Here is a 24570-nt window from a genome sequence, read left to right as displayed (position 1 = left end):
ATCTTCTGTCTCCCTCCCGCTTTAAAAAGCCAGCCGCGCACTCAGCCTCCCATGCATTCAGCAGTCAGTCCTCTCTGCGCGCGCGCATGCCTCCTGACCTCTGCCTTCCACAGCTCCTAAATCTCAGTGTGCTTTCTCTTTTCCTGACAGTCCAGTTTCCCCCCGAATGAGTCTGGTTTCCCAGCATCTTGCCCGGGTCTGGAGTTCAGTGCAGTCAGGAGCTTCCTTCTCCCTCCCGCTTTAGAAAGCCAGCCATGCACTCAGCCACCCGTGCACACAGCCTCCCGTCCTCTCCGCGTGCAAGTCTCCATGCCTCAGCCTTTTGCAGCTCCTATGAGTCTCAATGTGCTTTCCTCTTTTCTTCTAGTTGTAGAATTTCCACTCAGCCAGCTTTCCTGTGGTTCTGGATGGTGTCTGTTTTGTCTTTTAGTTGTAGTTTTGATATTGCTGTGTGAAACAGCAGATTAGGTGTTTACCTATGCCGTCATCTTGGTTTCCTTGTCATTGATGTTTCTATCTCTCGCTCCCTCTCCCTTCCTCTCTTAGTCTGGCATTTCCAATGACAGGAGAAGCTGCAGACTGCAAGAGGGCAAGACACAGAAAGAAAGTTTAGCCGCAAGGTACCAGTATTTATTTTATTTTAAAGGTGCTAAGTTTAATTGTGTTGTTAAATTGAAATGCATATCTTCTGCTCCTAATTTTTTTTTAAACCTGCACTTAATGTGAAATAACCGATGTGGGATCCTGTAACTCTTTGACTTAAGGATTTTGTTTGTAACCTTAACAATGAGGCATTCAAATGTTAACTGTTCTGTGCTTTTCAGCAAATGTCAATTAAAATTAAAGTAAAATCTTAAAAAAAAAAAAACACTACTGAGCTGTATAGTTCAAAAAATAGTGAAATAGTTAAGATAGTTAAAAACAAAGAGGAAGAAGAGGAAGAGGAGGAGGAGGAAGAGGAGGAGGATAGCTTCCACTTCCCCTTACCTCCTCAGGGTTAAGCTTTAACATGAGCTGTGTAGTAGAAATACTCAGATTGGTTGAGGAGAGCAGTTTCCCAGAGCAGGAATATTTCTCCTGGACAGGCTATAAGCCTCTCAGAGAAGCCCCACTATCACACAGGACCTTGCCAAACCAACAGGGCACCTGAGCAACAAAGGAGAAGCAGCTGGGCAAAGGGCCTGACCAGATGGCCTAGGAGAATTCCTTTGCCCCAGGCCCTGCCTGTGTCTGAGGTGGTCACAGAAACTGTTCAGGCTGTCAAGCTCCTAAGATGTTCACCAAGATCATGGGTGAGGAGACTGTAGTGGATCACAGCCAGAAACCAGAGGTTTTTCTCACCAAAACTAAGGTGAGGGTCAAGTCAACAAAGAAAGGCATTACACCATAATTACGGGGGCCAAGGGCATGTCAGCAGCTCGTTCAGCAAGAATCCAGAGTGCGGCATAAGGGCAGACATTCCGAGGGAAACCAAGATGGTGGCATAGGTAAGCATCTAAACTGCTGCCTCGCACAACAATTTCAAAACTACAACTAGAAGACAAAACAGACATCATCCAGAACCACAGGAAGGCTGGCTGAGTGGAAATTCTACAACTAGAAGGAAAGAGAAAAGCTCACAAAGAATCAGAGAAGCGGCAAAGGGCTGAGGTACGGAGACACGCATGCAGAGAGGAAGGGTGGCTGAGTGCTTGGCTGACTTTCTCTGGCTGGAGGGGGAAGAAAACCCCTGACTGCACTGAACCCCAGTTCCGACTGCACTGAACCCCAGTTCCGGGCGAAACCCCGTGGACCCAGGCTCATACAGGGGGAGTCTGGACTGGCAGGTAGAGAGAAAGGCACACGGAGACTCAGAGACTAGGGGGAGCCGCAGCTGGCAGGGGTCTGGAGGTGCGCGCACACGTGAGTGCTCGCAGAGAAGACTAAATGCGGAGGTTGCCGCAGGCTTTCCCTAGTGGAAGGGAGTCGGAAGCTCCTGACTGCACTGAACCCCAGTTCCGGGCAAACCCCTGGGGACCCACACTCTTACGGGGGGGAATCTGGACTGTCAGGTGGAAACTCAGGGGATCCGCGGAAGGCAGAGGTATGGAGGCGCGCGTGCAAGGTCAGGCTGACAGTAGGCCAAGACTGTCTGCTCCGCCAAGACTCCGCCCCATCCAAGCTGAGCACAGAGGCTTTTGCAATTTTGCAAGTCTGATCCTATAAGGCTGTCTCCAACACCGAACTTCTCCCAACAGAGACACAGCTGATCCACACAGCCAATTAGCCTGGAGGTCAATTCCTCCCAGTGATACCAACAACAATCAAGACTTAACTACAACAAGGCTGTACACACAGTCCACAAAGCGGTGCACCAAGAGTGTCCACCTCAGGTAACTGGGGAGGTTGAGCCACTGGGCCCTATAGGACACCTACCACACAAAGCTACCCTACCAACTCAGGGAAACAACGAAAATGTGGAGACAAAGAAACAGATCACAAATGAAAGAAATGGAGAAAAACAAATGACTGGATATAGAATTCAAAACCACGGTTATAAGGCTTTTCAAGAAAATCCTAGAAAAGGCCGATAAATTTAGCGAGACCCTCGAAGATATGAAAAAGAACCAACTAGAAATTAAACATACACTGACTGAAATAAAAAATATTATACAGAGACCTAACAGCAGACTAGAGGAACGCAAGAATCAAGTCAAAGAGTTAAAAAACAAAGAAGCAAAAAACACTCAGCCGGAAAAGCAAAAAGAAAAAAGAATGCAAAAAGATGAAGATAGCGTAAGAAGCCTCTGGGACAACCTCAAGAGTACAAACATCCAAATTATGAGGGTGCCAGAAGAAGAGAGAGAGCAAGATACTGAAAACCTATTTGAAGAAATAATGACCAAAAACTTCCCCCACCTGGTGAAAGAAATAGACTTATAAGTCCAGGAAGCACACAGAACCCCAAACAAAAGGAATCCAAAGAGGACCACACCAAGACACATCATAATTAAAATGCCAAGAGCAAAAGACAAAGAGAGAATCTTAAAAGCAGCAAGAGAAAAACACTTAATTACCTACAAGGGAGCACCCATACAACTCTCAGAGGATTTCTCAACAGAAACTATGCAGGCCAGATGGGAGTGGCAAGAAATATTCAAAGTGATGAACAGCAAGAACCTACAACCAAGATTACTCTACCCAGCAAAGCTATCATTCAGAATTGAAGGTCAGATAAAGAGCTTCACAGATAAGAAAAAGCTAAAGGAGTTCATCAACACCATACCAGTATTATATGAAATGCTGAAAGGTATTCTTTAAGAAGAGGAAGAAGAAGAAAAAGGTAAAGATAAAAATTATGAACAACAAATACACGTTTATCAACAAGTGAATCTAAAAATCAAGTGAATAAAAAATCTGATGAACAGAATAAACTGGCTAATATAATAGAATCAGGGGCATAGAAAGGGAGTGGACTGACAATTCTCGGGGGGAAAGGTGTATGTGGGGTGCGGGAAGGGACTGGACAAAAAGCGTACACCTATAGATGAGGACAGTGGGGGGCGGGGAGGTAAGGGCAGAGGGTGGGGCGGGAACCGGGTGGAGGGGAGCTATGGGGGGGGGGAAGGAGAAACAATTGTAATAATCTGAACAATAAAGATTTATTAAATTTTTTAAAAAAGGGCAGACATTCCTCTCCATTGCCAGCATTTCCTCTCACCTACATATTATCTTGAGAAGAAGAAAGGGAAAGAGTAGACACTTGAGAAGGGGAAGAGAGGGGCAAATCCAGATTTTGCAGTGCCTGAAGCTTATACAATTTAAGGACTCATCTTCAGGAAAAAAAATTATAAATAGAAAATTGCTAGGGTACCTCCCAGGAACTTTTAAGAGTCACAGGAAAGTTAGGAGCCCTGAAGCATAAGCTACCTTTAATTCACCTCTGGGAGGAGGCCCTGGAAACCTGAGTAATTGCCCAAACAGACTGTTTTGAACCTGCAGAAATGAAGGTATATGTTACTGACATGGCCCGTGTGCTTTGCTCTCATTTGGGAATGGGATCTCCAGAGTACCGTGAAATCAATTGTAGCAAATAAAGTGAAAATATAAGTCTTGATGTGTAAATTTCTACCACTTGCCACATTTTCTATGTTCAGAGATCCAAAAGTCATTTTGTAAATTACTCAAAAAGAAATAAGCTGCTGGAAGTCAGATTTGAGTTTTATTGCTATCTGAGTTTAACCCCATGCCTACCCATAACAATGAGGGATGCAATCCCCTTGCAACTAATAAATGTGAGGATGATAAGATCACCAGATATCTATGTACCAGGAATAGTTTTCGCCTTTCCTAGCACTGTAGTATAGACAAACTGAGATAAAAACCACTCGGTGCCAGAGGGCTCTCAGAGGATGCAGGAGGTCCTCCTTTTTCCAACTACAAAGCTGTGTGTGGCTGGAGTTTTTAAAATATACCCTTCAAGCAAAACAACATTTCACAACAGATTGAATGCAGGAGCAGACATGTGAATCCAGCTGTCTTCTATTCAGCCAAAAAAAAAGGTGGAGATTTGCAAATATGTAAAACAATGTCACTTTCTTCATTAATTTTTTTGTTTGAAAAATAATTTTAAAATATATATGTGAATGTATAATATAGAATATAAATCATGTTAACAATAATAAACTCATCACATGTTATTTTTAAATTCATACATTTATTTTTAAGCTAATAAATGTTTAAACTTTGCTAATTACTAATATTAATATAATATTAATATAATCCACATAACCCAAAGCTCTTTGGGATCCTCAACAATTGTTAAGAGTATAAAGGGAGGCTGAGAACCACTCAGCCACCTTGGTCTATGAAAACCAAGATGTGGGTTGTATAGCAAGCTTTATTCCAAAGAAATCAATAATGAAATATTGTTCTACTTTTATAGCACAAGGGAACCAGTACAGATTAGGGAACACATAAATAACATGTATTATATTAATAGTGTCTTTAGATCTCAGCTTCAATGCCACTTCACTCTCTTAGAAAAGTCTTTTCTGAGCACCTTGTCCAAAGGGGCCTCTCCCAGTTTCTGTGTGTGTGTGTGTGTGTGTGTGCCCATTCATATCCTATTTCCTTCAGAACATGTTATAAAAATCTCTCATTATCTTATTTCTTTTTTTGGCTTTCTATGTGTTTATTTCCTGAGTCTCCCACTCTTTTCTTGCTTATTATCTGTCTCTCCCCTGGAATATCAGTTTCTTGAAGACCTTGGATGTCTTATTCAATGCTCTCTCCCCTACACCTGCATAAAGATCTGACACACAGTAGAAGTTTAACTAATATTTGTTGACTGACTGAACAAACTGATGAGAAGGCTAAACCCTATCTTGTAAAACTACTGTTTGAAATTCTCTGCTATTTTTTAGACAGCCCCTTAATCTGAAAAAATAACATTGCTTTCTAGCCTGTTTGAATAATAAGGAAGATTAAACTTAGCTGTCTGACCTTGCAGGCCAGAGACTAGATACACCCATACTCTCATGCCATGCCAGATGTATTTTTTTAATTGGATAGAACTGTGTTGTTTTCAAGGCCACAAGCTCCCGGCGAGATAACCACTAAGCACACATAGGGCTGGCTCTTTAATAAAAAGGAAATTTCTGCTTGTGGCTCTGCTTAGAATTTGAATTCATTTTTCTCTAAGCCCACCGGTGTATATTAAAGTGTGACTCCAAACTCTCTAAGTGTTGCTTGATTTTTTCCAGTTTTCTGCAACACTGGCATCTATTAAATATTTGCTTCCAGAGCTATGCAATGAAAAGAACTGAGAAGTCTAGAGAGCATCTTTTAAAGAGCATTTTAAAATGTGATCCTAGCTCTTCTTTTCTGAAATAGTACATTTTTCTTAACTATTAAAGGAGCTTCTGTCCTCCTTATACTAGTAGTTTTTCTTGTGAAGCAAGGTTTTGTCAATAGCCCAGTCTATGGGGACTTTCAACTAGGAATGTTTCCATTAGTGCAAACCCCGAGAAAACCTGCCAGAGTGCATCTAAGATTGACAGAACATTGGTACATATTTATCTCTGACCAGATTTACTGCTGCTTTTTGTCCTAATAACAGTAGCCCAGGTTGGACCAGCATATCAAAAAGTCCCACACCTAAACACACACACACGCGCGCACATGTGCACGGGGGCACACCTGAACTCAGGCTATCATAAACATACTAAAGGCCCTGGTGCATGAAAATTCATGCACTGGAGAGGGGGTCCCTCAGCCCAGCATGCCCCCTCTCACAGTCCAGGAGCCTTCAGGGGTGGGAGGCAACCCAGCGATCAGGGGAAGGCGACGCCCCCATCACACCTCTGCTGCTGCCACTGCTGGCAGCACAAGCCTCGGACCGGCCCTGGTTACCTGTGCCTCAGGCCAGCCCTGGGCAGCTGGGCAGCTGCCATCCGAGGATTGTCTGCAACTTTGGCTGGCCATGGGAGGCTGGGAAGCCGCCATCCGAGGCTTAACTGCACCTCGGGCTGGCCCTGGGTGGCTGGGGGGCCAAGGGGACTGGGGGACTCTGGAGGCAGGCACGCAGAGCAGCTGGACCCACCTGGGGGCGGGCCAGCTGTGCTGCGCGCCTGCCGCCCCCCACGGGGCTGAGGTGAATGGGCGCCACCATCTTTTAGGGTGTGGCAGTCAATTAGCATATTTCCTCCTTATTGGCTTGTGGGCACCACCATCTTTGTGAGGGCATGATGGTCAATTAACATATTCCCTCTTTATTAGATAGGATATTTCTATCAAAAGAACAACTTTGTGCTATCTAGAGAAAGGCCTTTAAGTGTTTTCACTCGTGCTAAGGACACCTACTATATTACAGAGACGCATCACTACGCATTTCCTAAGCAGAGGTTCTGATCTTTGCCCACAGTTGCCTTATAGATAATGCTGGTCAGGTCATTACATTTCATCCTGGTCTGGGTCTGCATGGATCTGAACAGTGTAGCTGTCTGGGTCTGCCCGGGCTAACAGTGCGACCTTGCTCAATCACTAAACCCTGTTCCTATTTGTAAAACACAGATAATAATACCTGTCCCAGGCACTCATCCTATCAGGGTGCGTAAAGATAGGTAAGATTAGTGATGGTAACGCTCTTTGTTTGAAAGGTGCTATTTAAATCGCAAGTACTATTATTAGGGCTCTCTGCAATTTCTCAGCTAATGGACTATGCAACAGATGGGGCCCAGAAGACGTTTGATATTACTGATATCTCCCTTGAATTTTTTCCTCTTTTCACTCCTCTTGTTTATTGTTTATTAAAATTCTAGCTCTGAACTACATAATAATAAGAGAAAAAAAAACACAGAAGGCTTCTGTGTTTGGGGTGAATTTGTGAAGATCACCTTATCCAGACAGTTTAAAATGTATTACTCCTGTCATTTGTAAATGCGTGGAGGCCTTACCAGCAGGAACAACTGACACAGTTGGATTAAGCAGTTACAAATGTGTTAGGATTTAATGCAGGCAGGCGAGTGGATGGATTGTGAGTTCTTTTTCTTTCTTTGATAACATTCTTTTTTTATGTTTGATGTTTGGGAAATAAAAATTGATGGGGGAAAAATTTAAAGCCCTACCTATATTAAAAATGTTTGTCTGGGAGGTCTAATGTGAACACTATACTAGGAAACTAAACTAATAGGATAGCATTAACTACTGACCAGAGATACACCCGTCATTTACAATTCCACAAACAAGGGCGATCAGGAAGGCTCAATAATGGGGGCACTGGCCACTCAGAGCCAGGAGAGGAGGGGGAGGTAGAGGGTTAGAGCTGGCAGGTGGAGGTGAGACAGTTAAGAATATAAAAGGTTTCAAAAAACAGCCTGATTCATAGACCTGTCATAATCACAATCTCATGCCCAGCAGCCTCCACCACCAGCTTGCTTTCCGCTTAAAATCACCTCTGGCCAAATCAATTCCATTTTTAGTGTGTGTTTTAGTCTGCCTTTTAATACAAATTATTTCAACAATTAACTCATGGTTAAGATGCAACTTTAAGCTGAAACATACATCTAAGATTTGAGAGGGAGATGCCTAGTAAGACACTGTATTTGACCCAATGTGGCTTAACCAGTCACCTAAAGGCTGCTGCTGCTGCTGCTGCTGCTGCTGCTGCTAAAGTGTGTCTTCAGTGAGCAGGCAGTGCCGGCGGCGGCTGCTGGGCAGAATAAGAGAGAAAGGAACAGGCTGTGCCTGTTTATTGCTGCTTGGTGTTGTTCCCAAATAAATGGATGCTAATTGAGAGGGAGTGTGGCTTCAGATTTTATGACACCCTGGGTATGTATTAGGAAGTCTCAGGAGGGCTGCTTTAAATTAAAGCTAATGTTAAACTGCTTAATTAGCATTGCAATGGTGAATTTCACTTTTCCCTGTTAGGAGAAAAATGTGCTATGTTACAGTTTTCCTATTGCAAAATACTAAACTATATGATGGAGGTAAAGAAGTGATTTTGGAACTGAATGACTGGCTGGCAAGGGAGAACCAGACAGGATGGCATTTTACTAATTAAGATGAGTGGTGTGCTATTCCGATGGGAGGAATACAGAGTGGAACAATGGAATGAAATCCTCAGGATGACACCATTATTTTGGAAACTATTATATATATCAGATGGGGTTGGGGACCTATAAGCAATTCTCAGTAAAAAAAAATGAGCCAGTCACTCTTGAACAGTCTTTGGTAAAAAGCATTAAAGATGCTGAGGACTAAAAGTCCTGAATTCCATGTAAATCATTCGTACCTGATGAGAGTATGATAGAAACAGCAGAGGTGGGAATAGTCTCTACTTTTGCCAAATATCACTACCAGTCAGCACACCGACGGCTCTGTCTTCGACTTTTCTTAATCTCATCTCTGACACTGGCTTTAGCTTTGTTCCCATTTACACATACGCTGTGCAGCCTTTGTGCATTAGTTCAAGTTCCTTCCTTGAGTGCCACAGCAAGTCCCCCAATCTCTGGTGATTTCATCTGCAGCAAATGTGGAAGGTGGAAGTATCAGATGGGTTGTTTGTGGGCTGGCCATCAGTCACTAAGCTCTGGCCATTGTGTAAGGTATAACCACACCAAAGGGGCTTTCACAGACTGATATAGTAAGAAGCTTCCCAGAAAAAAGTAACCCAAACCATAAAAATGGTTTCCTAAGTGAACTGTCCTGCTCACTGTCTCAGGAGAAAAATTCTGAGCATGCCCACCACTCAGTCTGCCAAAAGGACTATTGTCATCCGAGAATAAAGAGATGATTATTTGGCTCTCTTATGCAAGTCAAAACACATCTCCTGCTCACAAGGAGCCAGCATGAAATGGGTACCGAGCTGGGAGAACAGGTGTGTTTGCACTTGTAGGAAGCAGTAGGGATATGAAAATGACTTAGCAGCTGGTGAAAAAGAAGATTGAAGTTGTGCCAGGAAAAAGGGTGTCTTTCCCCTAATTATGCAAAAGCCTTAATTTTATTGATCATGTTGTTCTCTTCTTTCTCCATCGAAATAATATGAAGTCTGTGCAACAGCTCATTTGGGAAGTCAAAATCATGGCAAGGGATGCTTATTAAGGGAATGAGGGTCAAAAAACACTCTTTAGTAGATAACCTTGCTATTTTCACAGGGTTTATGAACCATAGAAGCTTAATTAGAAAAAAATAAAAGATGTAATAAAATGAGATGCAGTCATTAGAGCTGACAAAAATGGCATGAAGAAAGTGACCTCAGAAAACAAAACCGAGGAAACCTGAAAGGCTCTTTTTTTTTTTTTATTTGCACTGTTTCTTAATTGTTGGTGTTTATCGCTTCACTCATTTGACAAAACTTTATGAGACATGTATTTAGTGCCAGGCACTGAGCTACACTTTTAGGATACAAAGATGAAAAATGTGTTTTCTGCCTTCTGCAATGGTTCACAATCCCAGGGGGTGAAAAAATGTTTCACCCTAATTCCGGCGAGGTGGTTGTTGGGTCAGCTACTTCGCCAGAACTTTAATTAAGAAGATTAGTGTGACCTTTCATGTCAGGTGCAGATTCCATTTTTAAAAGTTGAATCTTAGTTGAATTCTTCAGATGATTTGTGAGAAACTTAGCAAATGATTTGCATTGAGGGCAAGAACCTCACTCACCCATATATGACCATGCAACTCAGAAGGCCCATGTTTCCCCCTTGACTTGCTCTGTGATCCTATAAGTGATCCCACATGAGCATGTAACCCAGATATGATCATCTTTTCTAAATGCAAATAAAGTAAAAGACTAAAAACAGCAAAATAAAATAAAAAACACCCCAACATTCACCAAAAAGGAACAACTCTTTGAAAATGTGTTAGTGACATCACTGCCCTTTGCTTCCAATCTCCCCAACTCAAGGAAGCAACGTGTGCCAAGCGACCAAGAAGCTGAGGCAACTTTCCGACTCTACAGCTTGTGGTTGTGAACCAACATTGCACATCTCTCCACACTGTCAGAAACTGTATCAGCAGTCCTCAGAGCTGGAAACAGCAGTCACGGTGTGAGGTTCCGTGTCTCTCTGTTTCACTTACAAAGTGTCAATCATTGTGTGGTCTCAGATACATTGACTTGCTCACTGTTTGGTAACATTGCAATGACAATGTGTTTTAAATATATGCTGGAAGGACAATTTAAACACTTGACAGAAGTGAGAGTCAAGACAGACCATATTTTCCTTTCTGAATCTAGTATGCAAGAGAAGCTGCACATACTGCCAGTGTTTTATTGTCATTTACATAGTCTTCAAGTGTAAAAGTGTTGGCTAAGCAGGCATTTGCTGGATGGTTTTACCTTGAGAGCCTAGTAGAAGGGGGAAACGTTGCTAGTTAAAGAGAACAAAGAGGTCAGGAGCCTAAGGCACCAGCCTCCAAGTTTCCTATTCATTCTCTGGATTCGGCACCTTTTCCCTTAAACTCACACTTATCCCCAGACTACTATCCCGGAACTTACACACTTACAATGGTCCATGCAACACTCTGAAAATGGTCATCCACTTTTACTAGGGGAAAGAATCTAAGGAGAATGTAAGAGAGAAAAGATATAAAACAGTGTGGCAGGATGATTCATTGAGATATTAAATCATGCTTTATTCTTAAACTAGAGGCCTGGTGCATAAAAATTCATGCACTCAGGGAGGTCCCTCAGCCCATCCTGTGCCCTCTCACAGTCTGGGACCCCACAGGGGATGTCCACCTGCCAGCTTAGGCTCACTGCCCGGGGGATCAGGCTTAATCTGGCAGTCAGACCTCCCTATGGCAGCCTAGGAGCCCTCGGGGGATGTCAACTGATGGCTTAGGCCCAATTTCTGCCTAAGCCATCAGTCAGGCATCCTTAGCACTGCTGAGGAGGCAGGAGAGGCTTCTGCCACCACTGCTGCACTTGCAGCTGTCAACCCAGCTTGTGGCTGAGCAGAGCTCCCCTGGTGAGAGTGCACTGACCACCAGGGCGCAGCTCCTGCATTGAGCATCTGCCCCCTGGTGGTCAGTGCGCATCATAGCGACCAGTTGTTCCGGTCATTCTGCCATTAGGGTCAATTTGCATATTACCCTTTTATTATATAGGATTACTTTTCCCTCTTCAGTTCCTTTCCAGGAAAAAGAGCCATGCCCTTTGGACTCGGTTGCCCCAGGGGTCCAAATATATTCCTCCTGCCTTTGTTTTCCAAACATTGTGAGCATTGAAGATATTATGTTATGAGGATGATGAGAAAAGTGTTGGCCTGACAGAGAGAAGGTACACCTTGTCTGTAAACAGAGTGAGGAGCCTGCAACCTGCACCTTCCTCCCCAGGTTGGGCTTCAGCAGAGATGCCTATGGTTGTGGGGAGCACAGGAGACTTGGTTGGAAAGTTGTAAGGAGGAAATTCCGACCTAGCAGAGTTGGCTGAAGGCAACAACCCCTAATTGTTCCTTGACCTTTCCCAACAAGTCTGTGTAGGTGGGGACCCTCGGTGTTTACCAGAGTCTTTATGCTTAATCTTTAGACGTCCTTGCTTAAAGGACACTGCAGACACATGTGTCCTCCCAAGAATGCTTACGCCATTGATTGTCTCTAAAAGTTAAACTTTATCTCAAATTGCTGTTACAATAAAAGCCTGAAGAGGCAGGCAAATGAGGCTGTCTAGTTCCTATAGCCAGGCAGTCCCTTAGCCCTCTCTTTCACAGCAATCATGTGTCAGAGTAATCATTCATCCATCACTCAGAGTCTGCTGGTCAGGTCATCACAGAAGGAGCAGGGTTAGCTGCTTCCAGGGGACTTCACTTGCTCAGACAAAGAGCCTATCAGTGGTGACCATAATGGATCATCCTGGCTCTTCCCCATGTTCTGGGCAAAATTTAATCCCCTGGAAGGAAGGAAAGGGAGCACAATAATGGCAAAATTTGGGTTTCCTACCACTTTAGTAACTTACAGAAAATAAAGTAATATGACATTTCTTTTTTTTTTTTTTAGTTTTTTTTTTTAAATATATTTTATTGATTTTTTACAGAGAGGAAGGAAGAGTGATAGATAGTCAGAAACATGGATGAGAGAGAAACATCGACCAGCTGCCTCCTGCACACCTCCCACTGGGGATGTGCCTGCAACCAAGGTACCTGCCCTTGACCGGAATCGAACCCGGGACCTTTCAGTCCGCAGGCCGACGCTCTATCCACTGAGCCAAACCGGTTTTGGCAATATGACATTTCTTGATCACACAAATTTATGACTCCAAATTCAACAGTTTCAGATACAAGCAAAGTAGACTAATCACATTTGCTCGCAGTTCGTTCTGCTAGGTGTCTTTTTCTCCCAGGGAATGTGTGGCTGCTGTTATTTCTTCTTTGGCTACCCTTTGCAGAAAAGTGCTGACTTCTCCAAGAGCCATAAATTATGGTCAGAAGCCCTAGAATCTGTTATTTGGCTTTTTATTCTACTCCATAATTTTTAACTGAATACCATTTTGTGGTTGTCAAGAACTGTTAATTTTATCGTATTGACTAGGTAACAAGTTAGCCTGCCACAGTTTCATGGATGTTGGCTGATAACTCTTGGGTTAAAGACAAAGGACTTTATTACTCATGACACAGCAAGTAGCATATTGTCGTCTGTTCTTCCTTGTCTTCAAGTCCTACAGAGGCAACACAAATGGACCCATATGGATGCCTGCACATGCAGTGGTTTGCATTTCAGGAAAAGAACCTTGAACTTAGGGAACTTGAATCTTGTTAACTGGGTAGCATGCCTATCTTTTGCTCTGGAGGGAAATACTATCTCAAAATGGTTTGCTATACTAATCTCCTTGAAAAGACAATCCAGGGCAAAGGACAGTCCATGTCTCTGCTCCCAAGATAGGCAGAAATGTGAGAAATACATGGAAAATTACCTCTGAGCAGTGCTAAGCCTCCCATAGCACTTATAAAGGCTAAAGAAACATGGCCTCAACCCCCAGAGACTCCAGTGAAAAAGATCAATTAGCAGGTGTGGGACGATAAGCAGAGAAATCCAGTCTCCAGTGCTTCTCTTTCTGTGATTATAAAATAGGAATGAAATCTTCCCACTCACTGCTTATTTTGAGAAATAAAGGAAAAAGAACAGTCTGACAAATGCTTGAGCTTCATGATGGACACTCTAAAATAGAAGACATCATATAAAAAACATACTGGGTTCTAATCACACTTTTATTCTCTGATGCCTTTGGAGGAAGTGTGATAAACAGGGATATTTATTCTGATAGAGATACTGATTTCTTTAAATGGCAAATATAAATTTAAGCCCTTAGTTTCATCAAACTATAAAGCTGACTAGATATATTTAAATACTCTGTTCTTATTAAAATCACTATTTAGATTTCTTAAGAAATCAAGTAAGTTTGCTGTCTCTTGATCACATCACTTTCTAGCTGGAAAAGAATATTGATGTGTGATTCCACAGTCCTCCTTAGAATGTCTTCCCCTTACCTCTCATCATCTCTCTCTCTCTCTCTCTCTCTCTCTCACACACACACACACACACACACACACACACACACACACACACACACACAGTTGGCAGGACTGCCTCCCTATCTATCTCCCAGCTCAGGGGTAGCTGATTTCCTCTTCATTCTCCCTGTCTTCACTCCCTCTCTGCTGCCTAGTGAGTTCTGACATAAAGCCAAAACTAGACTTAATACTTACAGATACAAGAATCATTAGACTATGCAGGCTGTATTTAAAAGTTTACCTATGCCTGGCTGGCATGGCTCAGTGGTTGAACATCAACCTATGAACTAGGAGGTCAGGGTTCAATTCCCTTTCAGGGCACATGCCCAGGTTGCAAGCTCGATCTCCAGTGTAGGGTGTGCAGGAGGCAACAGATCAATAATTCTCTCTCATCATTGATATTTCTCTCTCTCTCTCTCTCCCTCTCCCTTTCTCTCTGATATCAATAAATATATTTTGGGGGGGTGGGAATAAAAGTTTACTTAGGAGGAAAAACCAAGATGGCGGCATAGGTAAACACCTAAACTGCTGCCTCGCACAACAATTTCAAAACTACAACTAAAAGACAGAATGGACACCATCCAGAACCACAGGAAAGCTGGCTGAGTGAAAATTCTACAACTAGAAGGAAGCAGAAAAGCTCACAGAGAATTGGAGGTACGGCAAAGGGGCTTTGTGCGCGCAGAGAGGAAGGGCGGCTGAGAGCCTGGCTGACTTCCTCTGGCGGAAGGGGGAAGAAAGCCTCCGACCGCACTGAACCCCAGTTCTGACTGCACTGAACCCCAGTTCCGGGCGAACCCCTGGGGACCCACGCTCTTACGGGGGGGAGTCTGGACTCTCGGGCGGAGACTCGAGCTGGGAAAGGCAGAAGTCTGAAGGTGCACGCGGGCCAGTGCGCACAAAGGCTGCGGAGGTTGCCATAGGCTTTCCCTAGTGGAGGGGAGTCAGAGGATTCTGACTGCACTGAGCCCCAGTTCTGACTGCAGTGAACCCCGGTTCCAGGCGAGCCCCTGGGGACCCACGCTCTTGTGGGGGGAGTCTGGACTCTCGGGCGGAGACTCGGGAGCCGGGGAAGGCGGAGGACTGAAAGCGCGCCCGCGCCGGTGCGCACAAGGGCTGCGCACAAGGGCTGCGGAGGTTGCCGCGGGCTTTCCCTGGTGGAGGGGAGTCAGAGGCTCCTGACGGCACTGTGCCCCAGTTCTGACTGCAGTGAACCCCGGTTCCAGGCGAGCCCCTGGGGGCCCACGCTCTTGTGGGGGGAGTCTGGACTCTCAGGCGGAGACTCGAGCTGGGGAAGGCGGAGGACTGAAAGCGCATGTGCGCACAGGGGCGGGGCTGACAGGAAGCCAAGACTGAGGCTCCACCCCATCCAAGCTGAGCACAGAGGCTATTGCAATTTGGCAAGTCTAATCCTATAAGGCTGTCTCCAGCACCGAACTTCTCCCAGCATAGACACAGTTGATCCTTACAGCCAACTGGCCCGGAGGTCAATTCTTCCCAGTGATACCAACAACAATAAAGACTTAATTACAACAAGGCTGTACACACAGTCCACAAAGGGGTGCACCAAGAGTGTCCACCTCAGGTTAACTGGGGAAGCAGACCCACTGGACCATATTGGAAACCTAGCACAAATATCTACCTTACCAACTCAGGAAATCAGTGAAAATGCGGGGTCAAAGAATCAGATCACAAACGAAAGAAATGGAGGAAAACAAACGACTGGATATAGAATTCAAAACCACGGTTATAAGACTTTTTAAGAATATCCTAGAAAAGGCCGATAAATATAACGAGACCCTCGAAGATATGAAAAAGGACCAACTAGAAATTAAACATACACTGACTGAAATAAAAAATATTATACAGAGACCCAGAAACAGAATAGAGGAACACAAGAATCAAGTCAAAGAATTGAAATACAAAGAAGCAAAAAACACTCAACCGAAAAAGCAAAAAACAAAAAAAAAAAATCCAAAAAGTTGAAGATAATGTAAGAAGACTCTGGGACAACTTCAAGCGTACCAACATCAGAATTATGGGGGTGCCAGAAGAAGAGAGAGAGCAAGATACTGAAAACCTATTTGAAGAAATAATGACCGAAAACTTCCCCCACCTGGTGAAAGAAATAGACTTACAAGTCCAGGAAGCCCACAGAACCCCAAACAAAAGGAATCCAAAGAGGACCACACCAAGACACATCATAATTAAAATGCCAAGAGCAAAAGACAAAGAGAGAATATTAAAAGCAGCAAGAGAAAAACAGTTAATTACCTACAAGGGAGCACCCATACGACTGTCAGCTGACTTCTCAACAGAAACTATGCAGGCCAGACGGGAGTGGCAAGAAATTTTCAATGTGATGAATAGCAAGAACCTACAACCAAGATTACTCTACCCAGCAAAGCTATCATTCAGAATTGAAGGGCAGATAAAGAGCTTCACAGATAAGAAAAAGCTGAAGGAGTTCATTACCACCAAACCAGTATTATATGAAATGCTGAAAGGTATTCTTAAAGAAGAGGAAGAAGAAAAAAGTAAAGATAAAAATTATGAACAACAAATACATATCTATCAACAAGCGAACCTAAAAATCAAGTGAATTAAAAACCTGAGGAGCAGAATAATCTGGTGAATATAATAGAATCAGGGGCATAGAAAGGGAGTGGACTGATAATTCTCAGGGGGAAAGGGGTATGGGGGGTTCATGAAGAGAATGGACAAAAATCATACACCTATGGATGAGGACAGTGGGGGGGAGGTAAGGGCAGAAGGTGGGGTGGGAAAGGGGTGGAGGGGAGCTATGGGGGGAAAAGGAGAAATAATTGTAATAATCTGAATAAAGATTTATTAAAAAAAAAAAAAAGTTTACTTAAATTTAATTATAAAACCTCCAGCATTCTATGGTTAATTCTACAACAATTGTGTTAAAATATGTCCTAGCCCCAGGCTGGGTGGCTCAGTAGGTTGGGCACATACCTGGGTTTCCAGCTCAATCCCCAGTTGGTGCACCTACAGGAGGAAACTGACCTATGTTTCTCTCTCACATCCATGTTTTATTTCTTTTTCTCTCTCACATATGTGGAATTTAATGAACAAATGGAACTATCAGGCAGAAGCTCGGAGTGGAAGGTAGGGTGTTGGGGGAGGGGGGGTTGGAGGGATTGAGCCAAAAAGAAAAAAAATAGAGAGAACTCATGGACATGGGCAACAGTGTGGTGATTGTGGGGAGGGAGGGGGGTGGGAGGGCTGAGTGGTAGAGGTGGAAGATGGTATAGAGGGGATAAATGGTGTTGGAAAAAAATAAATTTAATTAAAAAATAAAATCAATAAACAAATAAACATATCCTGAGGTGAGGATTAAAAAAAAAAAAAAAAGATGTCCTAAATTTTCCTGAAGACAGTGTTTATCATATATATGCTCTATAACCCTTACAAAAGAATGCCTAGTCCTACACTCCAGAACTAGTTAATCAGAACATCTGAGGACAGAGCCCAGAAATTTGCATTTAACAAGTACCACAGGTGATCCTCATAGCCACTAAATTTTAAGAACTACTTCTTTACTATAATCACCAATAGGATTTCAATAATTACATTTATCTTCTAAATTTACAATATAAGACAAAAGAAGAGGCCATTACTTGAAAGGTAAAAAAAGGCAAGAAACAACAACAAAAATGGTTTTAATTAAATAGAATGATTTCTAAAGACCAAATGCTTTCTAAAGACCAGACTTAATTATATACATAAATAGCCCCATTTCCTTTATTAAAAGGCAAAGAATCTGAATAGATTAACTATCCAACAATAAGAAAATAATGAACTAAAATATAGCACATCTACTCAATGGAATATTCTGCAGTTGTTATAAATGGTTATTATGAAAACTATTAAGCAATATAGAAATCTTCAAGAAAACAAACAATAATGTAGAGCACAAAATTGCAACTGAATTGCATTTGGAAAAAAACTAAGAGAGAAAAAGTCAGATTATGGGTGAGTCCGCTCCCTTCATTTTTCATGGGGGTTTTTCAAAAATACATTTAATGTTGTATTTTCCTAATATTTTAAATAACATTTAGATGGTGATAGAGGTGGGACTCCAAATGCAGCCTCTGACAAGTCTATCAAGTAGATTAACACTAACTTGGCAAGGGTTATGAAACAATAGGTGAACACTTTTCAGTGTCACATATTAAGATCTTTTTATTTCCTATCATCTTCCTGCTAATTGCCAACTGCTTATCATCAAGACTCCTTAACTCACTTCTCAATCTAGAAATCAAGTAACTCTGCTCCTCCCTCCCATAATGGCTTCAGGGCCTGCATCTGCTCACTGTCTTGAGGGGGAGCACAAAGACCCTCCCTCCAGAAAGCACCTACATTTCCCCTGTAGAAATCCATGGGTCATCTGGCCAAACTTAGAATTCATAATAAATTTTGCTCTGCAGTACAAAAGCCACTGACCTGTTAAAATTAGACACATTTGGTTTTTTATTGCAGTTGTTTTTCTTAGAGTTTCAATTTAGGAAGAGAGAATATTTTTCCCTCTGCTTACAAGTTGAAAATGATATTGAGAATCTCAAGATGAAATACTCTTTGAAAAGTGTAAGCAATAAAATAATACAAATAAAATAAAATCTTATGTCAGGGATGTCATGAAAGGTGTTTCAGGAGGGGCACTGCACAGGGCTCAGGCAAGAGGTTGAGTGGCAGCCAATATCCAGCTGGAACTTGGCTCACCAGCTCTGTTCTTTTGTTGATGCAACACCCAGAAGAGAGTGTCCATTTCTTTCGTGGGAGAAGAAATCGGCTATATGTTTATTTTTAAAACTGTTTGATTCCATGATTTTCACCCCATCAAATACACCTGCCCAGGAAAATATAACAGACAACCTGTGAACACAGAATTGTTCCCTTTATTAGTGCTTATATTTTTCTTGCTCTTTTAACTATACTGAGACACAAAGGATCTGGATCAGATGCTACCAAGTCTACTCCTAATGCTCAATTTTTTCTGGGCACACAGACTCCTGAACAGAGCTTGACTTGTACATAAGAGGGAAATCCTCAACTCTAGCATCTGTCCCATCCAAGTACAATTCCAGAGAAGCTCAATAATAATGATGCTGGTGTCCCTGGAAATGGCCTAGCTCCTTTAGGATGTAGAGTAAAAGATGTAAACCGGCACTCTGTGCCTACCCTAAGTCCTCTTTATTTATGAGTTTTTAACTTCACAGCTAATGTATACAAGTGCCTAACACAATACCTAGGATAGTTGTGTACCTAATGAATCACAGTATTATTAACATGATTATTGTTTCTCTCATCTAAACTCTGAATGAAGAGGAAATCAGTCAAACATTAAATTGGAGGTGGGGAGATCCCACAGTCATGCACTGGGTAAGTTTCAGACCAGTTATACAACTGCATTTTCCACTTAGCTAACTAACCGTTACCCAGCCTAGTGAATGCTCACATCATGCTTCGTAGTGAAACTGTAACTGTGACAGTCATGTGCCCATACAGCTGCCCTAATCCACCACAAGTCTGTTCTTATCACGAAACCCATCTTACAACTGTTATTAATTTTTAGTCGCTGTTATTAATTTTTAGTCACTGGTGGTTTTTTGTGTTGTTTTTTTTTTTTTTTTACAGAATTGCTCATTTTTAACACTTTCTAATCCAACAATTTCAAATCCAACAAAAAATACAGCTTTCTTGGGGGGGTTGGGAGGGTGGTAATGGGAGGATGAGGACACATATGTAACACCTTAATCAATAAAGAAATTTTTAAAAATACAGCTTTCATTTTCATGATTCAACATTGTGTCCATTTGTAGAGTTATTATCAAAAAAGTTTCCCCATGAGCCCAGCCTTCGTGATTCAGTCTGAAATGCATCAAATTGTAGAGAAGAAGCAGCCTCAGAATTAACCTTTGAAAACAGCCTGTTTTATTCAGTCGCATCAATAATTCAGAAATTCACAGGGGCTCAGAAACCCATAATGTTAACTACTGAGTGTTAAGCCTGAACTACTCTCTAAATTAGAGTGTTTGAGGCCACAAATCTTCCCCAGTTCCGCCTGGCTCTACCTCAAATCAAGGCTCAAACACCATGCTTGGACCAATCTGATCCTCTACCTAAACTTACAGACTACCAGGCCACAATCAGCAGCTACAGAATGTAGAGAGAAGCTGGGAGTTCGGCTGACATTTGGCTCTTTAGCTCCTCAGGGAAAGAAGAAACATATAGGATAGGGATAGTCAAAGATTCACCAAAAAAGAGAATGAAGGGAGGTGATGAAAAGTGAGGGGAGCCAGGTCACAGCCCACTCACACGATGTAAAACAGAGCTATACACATCTACCTAGTATGTTTCACATGCAAAACAATTGCTGAATCTTAAAGAAATAATTGTCAGCCATCTTGCATGTGTAGAAAATATCTTTATGGATATAAATAAACATGATCTAACAGGCCCTCTGCCCTCTGGGGAACACAGCATGTGTGCCATACAAAGACCCTAGACTCTGGACACAGACATTCCTGAGATCAAATCCTGATCTGCCATTTATTAACGTACAAGTTACTTAATCTCTCTGAGCTTGTTTTATCCCCCGAAAAATATCTAATTTACAAGGTAGTTGTCAAAATGAAATGAGAAAACCTAGCTCGGCACAGAATAGGCACCCAGTGAGAGTTAGCTTCTTGCTCCTTATCTTCATAAGAATTTGCAAACTAGGCGTTAAGGTAATAAAAAGAATCTCCTTGTTTCCAAGATTAGCCTTTTGTGGAGCTGCTCCACTTCCAGACAGTCTAATTAACACCCAGTCTTCACCTTCACCCACACCTTCATCAGTTTCAAGAACAGTTAATGGCTAGCAAGAAGTCACAGAACAGAACCAGCCTCCCAATTCTTAATCCCAATGGATACTTCTGAGAATCTTCTTGTGACAAAAATATTAAATAAAATTAAAACAGAATATTTTATTTGTAGTTTAAAATACATATACAGATCTTCAAATTCATCCTATCATCCTTCAAGGTTCTGACACAATAAAAAGATATTTCTAATTAAATGTTTACTTTAGTTTTTATATGACTTTGTATAGCAGATATTTATGCTGTAATATAGCTACTTTGTATATATATCTTTTTATTTCAGAGAGGAAGGGAGAGGGAGAGAGAAATGGAAACTTCAATGATGAGAGAGAATCATTGATTGACTGCCTCCTGTATGCTCCACGTTGGGGATGGAGCCTACAACCCCAGCATGTGCCCTGACTGGGAATTGAACTGTTGATGTTCAACCACTGAGCCACGCTGGCTGGGCTACCGCTGCGTTTTTATGGAGTGTAAATACTTATTATTCTCTCTGCAGATCTTTATTTTAAAGTTCTATAAAGAAATAAAATATTACAGACTTTGCAATGCTGTTTGCACATAACTAGGGAAATTTTTTAAATACTGAAGCTTGGGACAAACCTCAGACCAATTAAATCAGAATCTCTAGGGTAGTTCCAGGCACTGGAGGGTGTCCAAGGCTCCCCAGATGATTTTAATGAGCAGCCTGAGGGAAGTGGGATGGAGTAGACATGACTATTTCTCTCCCCCTTTGTTTATTACACCTCAGAGCCCTGCTCCCCACTAATTAATCTCTGAGTGCCAACTCTAGCCAAGGCACTGGTTGGGATTTTAGAAGAGCCACATCATCTCTCCCAGGAAGAAGTCCCATGAGCTGGCAGTGACTTTCCAGGCCCAGCCTGGAAGCATTTCTTATGATGCAGCTGTTCCTTGCAACCCTCCAGATGACTTGGCCTGGTCCTGTGTCACCCCTGCACTGGGCTTATGCCCCCATCTCGTGGTTATAATAGACTTTGTTCTGTCTGCTAGTCCTCCTGGTCTGGTTTCCTGGAGAGAACTAGAAGCATCTGGGGATCTTACTAAAATGCAGATTCATTAGATTCAGGTTGAGAAATGCAAAGGCAGGGCCCTGGTATTCTGCATTTCTAATAATCTAATGGTGCTGATGCTGCTGATCTTCCAACCACATTTAGGTAGCAAAGTCATAGGTGGTCTATTTCATCTCTAAGTTCTGAAGCAGGTACAATTCTTTTGTTTCAAGGCCTTTTTTTCTTCTGTGAGACATTCTTTGTTTGCCATTTCTGGTAAATTTGATGCTGGAAATACATCGCACAATGAAAACATTCCTCATCTGGAAAAGCACAATCCATTTTATGAAAACCCAATTTTACATTCAGCTCACAGGAAGCTCCATGGTGAAGAGTGAGAATTTCCTGTATAAATAAATTGATAAGTAGTTATACATCTGGAGCAATATGTGTTGAGTATCAAATGAAGGCACAGACCTGAAATGGCAAATACACAACAATCACAAGTATGTCCCATTGTCTTCCCTCTGGAGTCTTTGGCAGATATCAATGACCATTCATAACATTCTTTTCTTCCTTTGAGATCATAGTTAGCCTTAGAATCCTTCCCAAAACAGAGACCTACCCAATAGCCAATATTGGCAATATTGGCATCCCTGATATGGATATGATGAGAGCTCAGAGAAAGAAACAATTGACTCCAAGTAGGAGCACTTCCCTAAGGGAATTGATTTTGATTTAGTCTGCCGAGACAATGTTCTTTCTTTGTGAAGCCGAACCTGCCAGTGAAAATAAACTAGAATGTTTAAGTGTTCATACACTTAAAATAACATTAAATATTCATCTTATTTGTAACTATGTAATTATAATGTGTGCTTTACTGATACTTCTCACGAAATCCTTGATTTTCATCTTCCTGATATATTATTAATACTAACAAAACAACAATTTCAAATGGTTCCCAGAAGTAGCACTGATAGAAAATCCATAGGCAACACTTACTTACGTTGGGCTCAGCTCCTGCTGCTGGCTTGGAGAACTGCATCTGGAATTTGCTGCCACTTTTGCTCCACAATCTGTTTGCCACTATCCAAAGAACATGCTCCCTTCCTGATTAGGTTATCTGTGTCTTTGTCAGTTGGTATATCACTGTATAATGAGTGACTTACATCAGAACTTCAAAAATATTTGCTGAGGAAATGAACTGGCTCTTTTGAAACTAGGTTGAAAACTAGTATCTGCTAAATCATCCCTGCACATATCCTGTTTTTTGTGCTCTGTGCAGTAGACACCCAGCCGTCCCTGGAAGGCCAGTTTCTATTTCCATGTGTTACACTTCAGCTTCCCTCTTCTACCTGTTGGTCCATATTGGCCTATCAAGGCCAACCAGTGTTAATCCTATCTCCTATCTATTGAGGAAATGCCAGGCTCTAGTCAAAAAGAACTTTTCCTTTTTTTCAGTTATTGTAGAATATCTGATTTCCCCCTAGTTGCCACACACTGCTTTACACTGTACGAGCTGCATTAATGAACCCATTTATGAGCAGCACACACAGTGTAATTACGTAGAAAAGGAACAAATTTCTGAGTCTGTCAGGATTTAATTCTGCCACCATTTTTAGGAAGTTGTGGTAGCTTTGAAAAGAAGGCAAAACTATGTTTCTCCCATGTTTTAAAAGTGACTTCAATAAAGGTAAAGATTAAACTGAAAAAAAGACTTTGTAGTTAAAGATGCATTAACTTTTGAAATCTTTATCAATCATAGAGCAGTGGAAGCAGTGGCAGAATCCTTCCTTCTGAGTCATGGCAATGGGACAAATCATAGCAAATTCAAGGTCATAGACACCAGAACCCAACAAGGGAGAAGCAGAAATCCAGACAGGTGGCAAATTCAGGGCTGGAAATATGAGCATTGAAATCAAGAGTAAAGCTGCCAGGCTTCCTTCTACAACAGGTATGGGTCACACTCTCACTGTCTCCCTTTCTGCCATCATCTAGGTTCTGCGTTCCCTGCACAAAGAACCCGGGGAAACCACAGAAATCGCCCCTGCTACAGAGCAGGAGTTGCCACAGCCCCAGGCTGAAACAGAGTCTGGAACAGAATCGGACAGTGGTGAATCAGTACCAGAACTGGAGGAACACCACACAGGCAACCACACAACAAGCCCAGCTGGCAGCAGCTGCTGAAATTGATGAACAAGTCAGTAAAGCAAAGAGAGCCAGAGTGAAAGGAAGGCACCGTAAACTGGGTCCTAACAGGTTTCAGAGGTTACTAGGGTCACTATCTAGAAATCTAAGAATGTCCTCTTTATCATCACAAAACCAAATGTCCACAAGAGCCCTGTTTCAGATACCTACATAATTTGGGGAGAAGCCAAAATGTAAGATTCATCTCAGCAAACACAGCTAGCAGCTGATGAGAAATTCAAAGTTCAAGGTGAAGCTGTCACAACATTCAAGAAAACACACAGACCCCAACTATACAGGAGGAGAGTGAAGAGGAAGGGGTTGGTTAAACTTGTTGAGTTCTGGTGTCTGTGGCCTTGAATTTCCTATGATTTGTCCCATTGTCATGACTCAGTGGAAGTTAAAGACATAGACTTGGTCATGTCACAAGCAAATGTGCTGAAATCAAAAGCAGTCCAAGCCCTGAGAAACAACAATGACATTGTAAATATAACCATCTAA

The 24570-nt window shown here is 42.2% G+C and overlaps 1 pseudogene across 1 annotated transcript; it reads left to right on the top strand.

The window, feature by feature from the left end:
- Nucleotides 1-1273: 1273 nt before the first annotated feature.
- LOC308248225 (nascent polypeptide-associated complex subunit alpha-like) lies at nt 1274-24570 on the top strand (annotated as a pseudogene). Its single transcript has 3 exons — nt 1274-1351; nt 23881-24393; nt 24464-24570. The product of its transcript is annotated as a nascent polypeptide-associated complex subunit alpha-like (transcript).

This window comes from Plecotus auritus, assembly GCF_963455305.1.
Source record: "Plecotus auritus genome assembly, chromosome: 5".
NCBI classification, from domain to species: domain Eukaryota; kingdom Metazoa; phylum Chordata; class Mammalia; order Chiroptera; family Vespertilionidae; genus Plecotus; species Plecotus auritus.
Note: the sequence above shows the minus strand (reverse complement) of the source record. Positions and strands in the feature narration are given on the sequence as shown.